The sequence below is a fragment of the Tupaia chinensis genome, unplaced genomic scaffold, assembly GCF_000334495.1.
Source record: "Tupaia chinensis unplaced genomic scaffold, TupChi_1.0 Scaffold000054_1, whole genome shotgun sequence".
Classification (NCBI taxonomy): Eukaryota; Metazoa; Chordata; class Mammalia; order Scandentia; family Tupaiidae; genus Tupaia; species Tupaia belangeri.
The window spans coordinates 10,184,405-10,193,013 of record NW_006159512.1 but is presented as its reverse complement, the minus strand read 5'-3'; the positions used below and the strand labels follow the sequence as shown (position 1 = coordinate 10,193,013).

The following is an 8,609-nucleotide window of genomic DNA, read 5'->3' as shown; positions in this document are numbered from 1 at the left end:
TCTAGGGAAGAGGAGGAGCTGGGGAGCAACTTAACAACCAGTTGACAACGATTTGACTGACCATGCCTATGAAGCGAAGCCACAAAAAACTTAAACACACACACACACACACACACACACACACACACACTCAAGAAAAATATCTTCTAGTGATAAATACCATGCAAAGAATTATTGGGTCGTTGGGAGAGTCATGACGCATTTTTGCACAGAAAACCAGAAAAAACGCGTCATGTCTTTCCCCATGACCTAATAAAACGGGAAAGATGGGAATGAGAGTGACGGCTGACTGCTTAGACTGAGCAGTGAAGGGTTTTTTATGCCCGTGATATTTAGCCCGAAATCTCACCCTTTAGGAAGGAGCTGGTGAGAGAGAAAAAGGGAGAGAAGGCGGAGTGCTCTTCCAGGTCACGCATTCTCACGTGCAGAGCCCCCAGCCAGGAGCTGCTGTGTTTGCAGAGAGGGAGGAAGGGCTGGTGTGATTGAATTGCCGTGGACCAGGCAGGCAGTGGGACTGGATCCCGTAGGAGGAGTATGCTAGGTCATGGGGTCTGGGGTTCAGTCTGAGCATAGCGGTAGGTACTGGAGAGTTTAATTTTATTTTTTAAAATAATTATTTTATTTAACTTTATTTATTTTAATTGGGCCAGAGAGGGGCAGAGTGAAAGAGAGAATAGGAAAGTGAGAAAGCAAGCCACCAGGTTCAGGACTCAAACTGCGGTTGGCCATGTGGGAGTCCAGCACCTTAACCACCATGCCACCTGCTAGCCCCGGTATTGGAGAGTTTAAGCAGGGTTGGCAACATGGGCTGAATTATGTTTTTAAAAGATTTGTGTTGGAGGCTAGCAGGTGGTATGGTGGTGAAGGCACTAGGGTCTCACATGACTGACTGCTGTTCGAGTCCCAGACCTGGTAGCTTGCTTTTTCCCTTTCCTTCTTTCTCTGGTGAGCTCACGTGCCCTATAACAAATTTTAAAATAATAAAAAATATACTAAAAAATTATTTTTTTCCCTTTTATTTATTTATTTATTTTAGTCATTCACTGTACATCAATACAGTATACAAAATGAGATTTTCCATCCAGAACACATTGTATATTGGCTCAATCAAGGATATTACCATACATGTTATCATCAACAAAGAATTTTCTATTTCTTGTTTCTGATATTTCTGTTCTTCCCCCCCTTGATTCCCTGCCTCTCATCCTCTGCCAATCCCCCCCTTCACCCACATTGTCTCTGGTATGTACAGTTGTTTTCTATGCCCTTTCCCCCCACATTTTATTGATTTGTTAAAGATCTTAATTAATTAAAAAATTTTCGGGAACCAGCAGTTAGCGTAATGGCTATGTCGCTGGACTCTCACGTAGTTGACCGCGGTTTGCGTCCCGGACCCGGTGGCTTAAAATTCACGCTGGGTGCATGTGTGTGCATGCCCAAGATCCCGAGAGGAGAATGGTGGAGAAGGGATTGCGGCGTGACCATTTCCCCTGGGGTGGGTGATTTCTCGCTTTCTGTCTCTATGTCTCTCTCTGTCTGTCTGGCGAGCGCACGCGCCCTATAGCGAAAAACTTCTCAAAAAAAAAGTCAGTAGTAAGCACAGCTACTAGTAAGCACGTCTATAAACACATGTCTGACTTTAGGCATAAACCTCAGTTCATAAAGTGAACATACTATAAAGTAGCACCTCTCTGGGCTATATAGCTTACTGCAGTCATTAAATAGGTATTCATAGATATTTTTAGATGGATTTCTTTATTTCAAGAAAAAAGTTTTAGTTTTAATAGATCAAACTCAAAAAATGTTAAGAGAAATTGGCTTAAAACTTAAAGCTAGGAAAAACAGTAGGTAGATGAATCTATCAACAGTTCAAGAGAAGCCAAAAATTCTTAAATATGGAAATCAAAACATTGAAGAAAATCAGTAATATTTTAGTCTAAAGTAAGAAAAGAAACCTATTTCACTAGTTTGGAATCATGTAATTAATCTCCTTTTTTTGGGGGGGGGTGAGAGATTTTTGCTATAGGGTGCGTGCGCTCACCAGAAAGGCAGAGAGAGAGAGAAAGGCAGAAAGCGAGAAATCACCCCCTGGGAGGAGGGGGGGAGGGATGGCCACACCACAATCCCTTCTCTTCCATTCTCCTCTTGGGATCTTGGGCATGCACGCACACACGCCCAGCGTGAGTTTAAGCCACTGGGTCTGGGACTCAAACTGTGGTCAGCTACATGGGAGTCCAGCGACATAGCCATTACACCAACTGCTGGCCCCAATCTCTCTTGTATTGAATTTGCAGTGTTCCTGTGGTCTGATCTTTCCATTTAAACTCTGGAAGTTAACATTCAACTCTGGACTTGTCCCTACCATTAGGCTGGCCCTTCTCTTGGTTGTTTCTTGTACTCCTATTTCTGTGTGTCTGACTTCTGTTTTCCTGGTAGAGCACTCCCTTCAGCACTTCTTGGAGAGCTGGTCTGGGTTTGGTAAGTTCTTTCAGATTTTGTTGAACTGAGAATGTTTTTGTCTTTTTTCCCCATATGAAGGATAATCTTGCTGGGTACAGTATTCTTGGTTGAAATTGTTTTTCACTTAACACTTTGAATTTATTTTCTCATTCTTTCCTTGCTTGCATTGTTTCTGATGAGAGGTCCAATGTTAGCCTTATGGGATATCCCTTGAAAGTAACTTGATGTTTCTCTCTTGCCAATCTAGTATCTTAGCTCTGTCGGTGGTCTTGATCAATCCGGCTATGATGTGCCTGGTGGCAGATCTTCTTCGACTGATTCTATGTGGAGTCCGTTGTATTTCTTGGGTCTGGATATTTGAGTGTTTCTCTAGGTTTGGAAAGTTTTCTTCCAGGATTTCATGGAATAAATGATCAATAACCCTTATTAGTTTCTTCACCTTCCAGGATGCCGATGATCCATATGTTTGGGCATTTAATGGTATCTAGTATTACTCATATGTTACTCTCATTCTTCGGGGTTATTTTCTCAGTCTTTCTGGTGAATTTTCTAGGTCAGAGATTCTATCTTCTACATCTGAGATTCGATCTTCTGCATGATCTAATCTTCTTTTGATATTTTAAAGGGAGAGGTTTTGATTTCCCGTATTATAGCCTTCATCTCTAACAATTCCATTTGATTCTTTTTTATGATGTGCATCTCCTCTTTTAGATCGTGCAAGAACTTCCTCACCTCCTGGAACCTGTCTCTTTTCTCTGGCATTTTCTGTGGTTCACTGTCTCTCTTCTCTTGCATCTCTGTTAGCTTTGTCACTATGAATATTTTAAATTCTTTATCTGGCAGTTCCATGAGTTTCCTTGTATTCTCTGTGGAGGAAGAGGAGTTATTCTTTTCCCTTAGAGGAGAGATATTTTCTTGGTTTCTCATATTTCTTGTGCCTCTGCGGCGGTTTCTGGTCATATGATGGATTATACGTTTTTTTCCCTAGTTTTTGGAGTTAAATCTGAGCATTCAGAGGAATGCAGGGGGAGGGGACTTGCAATCTATAAACAGTACCATTTTTCTCCCTTTGCACATCTGATTCAATGAAAATTGAGGATTAATCTGACCCTAAAAGTGTTCAGCTATTTGGCTACTGAGCACTTAGACCTGTCTAGAAAATCGGTGTGTGGAGGCTTAGCAGAAAAGGGGAAAGGTAAAAAGAAAGAGAAAAGGAATAGAACAAAACAAAGAAGAGAGGAAAAGAAAAAAAAGAAAAATATATATAAAAAAAGAACATTTTTTTTTTTTTTTTGGTCTCAGAAATGAGGACCGTGTGGTGCTAGTGCTCAGAGTGGAGCAGCTCAGAATTCAAATATAGGTGGCTGCTGATTGGCTTATCTTATGGGGGAAGGGCGAAAGGTAGGAATTAGCAAGACAGAAGAGCGGCATAGAGAGAAGTTTAAACATTTTTTAAGAATTGAAAATAGGGAGAGATGGAGAGAGACAGAATTAGTAGGGTGATTTATCCTGGTTTCTGGCTAGATCTGGGGGGCAGGAGGGTGAAGTCTGGGCAGAGAGTTTTTGGTGGTCGTAGTCAAAATAAAATAAAAAATGCATACAAAAAGATCGTGTTGAGAAATAAGCGGAGACATGTTTAGAGGGGACGGTGCAAGTAGCGCGTGTCTGTTACACTTAGAGCTCAGTAGTGCTGGTGCCTGCTCAGCGATGTGCAGCCTGCGGTGCTGCCTCCCTGCACAGACACCCCGTCGGCTCCCACACAAGTAAACCACAGACAGTCCTGTTGTCGCCTAGAAGCCTTACTGACGACAGGAACTATTGATTAACATGTATTGGTAGTGGGTCATCGGTAAAGTCACCGCACATGGTGGCACAGAAAACCACGTCATGACTTTCCCGACGACCTTCTTTGTAACATGTATTCTGGTCTGTTAGTCTGTGCCAGGTTCAGGACAGCGTGGCCGGCCTTGCTTAAGTGTCTGCTCAGCCGTGGTCGGGCAGGCAGCCCTGTGGTGTTGCCTGGGTCCTCTGTATGTTTGGGGACCAACTGGTCCAGGATGGCCCAGGAAGGCTTCAGCTGGAATGGCTGATACAAAGCTGCCCTTCTCCATATGTATGCAGTCGTCAGAAGGTTTGTAGAAAATGCCTGGTATGATAAAAATAGGCAGGAGTTTGGACTCTTTTAGTACCCGAATAAACTCGCACCTTAATTCTCTTTGTGCATGAACTTTCTGAAGTCCCTTCCCCTCCCCCCGTGTTACATCTGTCAAGGCTCGCTCTCAGGCTGGATGTGTCATCATCTTGTGATTGCAAAGTAGCACGAAGTGGAAACCAGCAAGCGCGTTGGTGTCAGTTTGCTGCTGTCCCTGGTGAGAACAAGTTGCACGAGTGTCCCCAGGGTCTGCGTGGGAGGAGGTGGCCAAAGGGCAGGATTCAGAGTGGTGTGGAAACATACAGTGAGCCCGTGAGTGCTGTCTGTTGATTGCACTGATCCAAGAGGACTGAAGGAGGCCAGAAGAGGTTCAGAAGATGTTTTGGAGGAAGGTCCACAGAACGTGCTGTTAGATTTGAGGTATGAGACAGGAGTCAAAGATAATCTTTCTAGTTTTGACTGAGCAGCTGGGGAGAGGAGGAAGCCATCCACTCTGATGGCAAAGACTGGGTAGAGAGCAGGCTTTAGGGGACTGTCTAGAGTCCCGTTCTGTGTGAGGTACTTACTAGTTATCTAAATGAAGACGTCAGGTGTGTAGTTGGATATAGAAATCTGAGGTTCTTCAGATGAATCCGTTAGTGAAGGGGGTCTGTCTTTAAGTCCCTGGATTATTCTGGGGGACCCGAAAGGTACACAGATTTCTGGCTGTACAGGGAGTCAGCGCCCCAACCATTGTTTGGGTCACCTGTGCTACCTTGGTACAGTGTACACCGCTGTCCCCTCTGCTTCCTTTATCTCCTTGCAATCACTTTTCACCTGTCAACTCACTCTATTTTTATTTTTGCCTCGGGGAACATGTGATCGCTGGAGAGAGACAGAGAGATAGAAAGTAAGAAATCTGTGGTCTTGATCAATCTGGCTATGATGTGCCTGGGGGCAGATCTTCTTGGGTTGATTCTATGTGGAGTCCGTTGTATTTCTTGGGTCTGGATATTTGAGTGTTTCTCTAGGTTTGGAAAGTCTTCTTCTAGGATTTCATGGAATAGATTATCAATATCCTTATTAGTTTCTTCACCTTCCGGGATGCCAATGATCCATATGTTTGGGCATTTAATGGTATCTAGTATTACTCATATGTTATTCTCATTTTGGGGACCAGCAGATGGTGTAATGGCTATGTCGCTGGATTCCCATGTAATCCACCGATGTTCAAGTCCTGGACCTGGCGGCTTAAACTCATGCCAGGCGCGTGTGTGTGCATGCCCAAGATCCCGAGAGGAGAATGGAGAAGGGATTGCGGTGTGGCCATCCCCCTCCCCCCAGGGGGTGATTTCTCGCTTTCTGTCTCTCTGTCTCTCTTTGTCTTTCTAGTGAGTGAACACTTTGTCTTTCTAGGAAGGGAACACACCGTATAGGAAAAACTTCTCCAAAAAAAAAAAAAAAAAGAAAAAGAAAGTACCCCCGGAGGGAATGGCCATGTTTCAGTCCCTTCTCCATTCTCCTCCTGGGATTTTGGGCATGCACACACACATCAGGCATGTTTCTTAAGCTTCCGGGTCTGGGACTCAAACCACACAGCTGGCCATGTGGGATCCCGCTCCTTAACCACCAGGCTGACCCAAGAGGTGTTTGCATTCTATGTTTTATTTTTAATTTTGGAGCAAAAAGTTGTGTTTGCTGTTGGAATGTTCTGAGCCACAGCCCACACACAGACGTGAGTCCAGTTGTCAGGGTGGGCCAGCCGAGTGCCTGGGTGTTGGGCTCCCTCAGCCAGCGCTGTGAGAGATTGACCTCTCTGGAATAGTAATTTCTCCCTAGGTCATTCTCGGCATTTCTTAGGACGATAGGGAAACTGGTAAACTGTGCATGCAGGCCCTGGGAAGCGCGGAGGAGGGAATGTGAATACATACGCTGCTTCCTTGTTCAGGCTCTGACACCAGTTTGACTGATTTTTAAAAAACTGATAAGAACCAGTTGCACCCAGAAATGCAGGTACTGCCATTTATGCCAAGACTAGGACGCTCTAGGGTGATTGGCCGATGACATTCCGCAGATGCAGACAAGGCGGTCATTCTGGAAGACCAGTTGAGTGACAGAAGTTTTTTATGCCTTTTAAGCCAGTTCCCTTCAGTTTTAAAGTGCAACGTACAGCCCATGTATCAAGTAAGTGGTGGTTGAGAAGGTATTCTGTGTAAGTACCAGGATGCCTTTGCTGTCATGTGTGCGTCTATTTTCATCAGCCCCCTGGGCGTGGCCCGTGCGTGGGCTGTGTGGACGAGCTCAGGCTCTGGTGGACTGTCAGCAGCCTTGGAAGCTTTCTGTGCAGTTGCCTTAATCCTGCTTTGCTCTTTCACTAACTTAGAACACAAACCTGCTTATCTCACATGTGAACTGAAAACCACACCTGTCACACGCAACCCTTTAGAACTTTCTGATGTAGCAGGAAGAAAAAACTCTGAAAAAGACACCTGCTGGGGTCTTAGTCACTCTTCCGCACGGCTATCTGACTCTGGTAGCTCAGTGCTCGCAGGAAGAGCAGGGAGGTGAGGACTCAGACGAGGCCGGACTCTCACAGTGGAAATGTGTCCAGTGTGAAGCTTCGGGTCTTGGGATGGCTGGTGTTTTCTCTAAATTTGGGTTATTTAGATGGCTACACGGTACAATGTTGGCCCTCAGGCAGGTGTGTGTACTAGTTATAATTAGCCTTTACAGAATTCCACAAATAGACCGTTTACATTATGCTACGTTAGAGTATTAGTAATGGAACATTTACTTTTCCGTCACATATTTTTTTTTTTTTTTGGAGAGGTTTTTTTCGCTATAGGGCACGTGCGCTTGCCAGACAGACAGAGACATAGAGACAGAAAGAGAGAAATCACCCCCCAGGGGGGATGGTCACGCCGCAATCCCTTCTCCTCCATTCTCCTCTCGGGATCTTGGGCACGCACACGCGCCCGGTGTGAGTTTTTTAAGCCACCGGGTCCGGGACGCGAACCGTGGTCGACTATGTGGGAGTCCAGCGACATAGCCATTATGCTAACTGCTGGTTCCCCCGTCACATATTTTGAACTGAATGGCTGTCAGATTTGGCCTAACGGGAGCCTGGGATAGTATGTAACAGAGATGGACTGCTGTGGTTTGAAACGTGCCCCCTCGGAATTCACGTGTTGAAATGGGGTTGTGTTGTAGAGGTATTATGAGGGCAGAAACTTAACCCAAAAATGGGATTACGAGATGGGACCTTTGGGGGGTGATTAGGATTGGAAAAGGTCATTAGGGCAGAGCCCCTGGTTGAGTCCTGGAGGGGTTAGATGGGGAGGGAATGAGAATGTCACACCCATGCGACTGCCCTTGCGACACAGGACTGCCCTCGCGACACAGGACTGCCCTCACAACGCGTGGGGCCTTGCGCTCTCTGGACTTGACAGTCCCCATCAGCAAGATGGTCCTCACCGGCCGTGACCCCTTGACCTACAGCCTCCGTAAACCATGAGCTAAAGAAATCTTAATTCTTTATAAATTACCCAGGGTGGTATTTAGTTATTCAGCAACAGAATAAAGACTAACAGGTAAGCCAACGATCACAGTTCCTATTTGCCTATTCTGATATTTATTCTTATATTCGAGTGAGAAGCAGAAAGTAACCTAACGGACTCAGCCCATGTAGAAGCGCCTTCAAGACTTTGTTCACTGAGCCATGACCAAGTGTTGATGTAAGAAGTAGCCTCGTGGGGATTATTTCTGTAGTTTCCGTCCAAACCTCTATGGGAGATACTGTGTAATATGGAACTTCTTGATCCCATCAAGTAGGTTCTCCTTGGAATTTACTGACAGGGAAGGGTGTTCTTTGCGTAAAGTAGTGTGTGTATCTTATTTAAAAATTGCTGTTCTGTGAGGTATGATGTTTATCCTCTACTAAATCCGACCCCGGGTAGTTTATTGATAAAGGACTGAGATTTCTTTAGCTCCTAGGTTTGGAGATTGGAGGTCAAGGGGC

General features: G+C 45.1%; 1 protein-coding gene across 3 annotated transcripts in view; it reads left to right on the top strand.

Annotated features, from left to right (window-relative positions):
• The window catches only part of TEC (tec protein tyrosine kinase), a 166,619-nt gene that overhangs the window by 24,012 nt on the left and 133,998 nt on the right, over positions 1 to 8,609 (top strand). The window contains exon 1 of one of the 3 annotated variants that reach the window (XM_014591942.2): positions 4,809 to 5,032. The exons of the other annotated variants lie outside the window; for them this stretch is intronic. The gene's annotated coding sequence lies outside the window, so the exon portion shown is untranslated. Of the gene's footprint in view, positions 1 to 4,808; positions 5,033 to 8,609 lie in introns of those variants that run through there. 3 annotated transcript variants of the gene reach the window in all.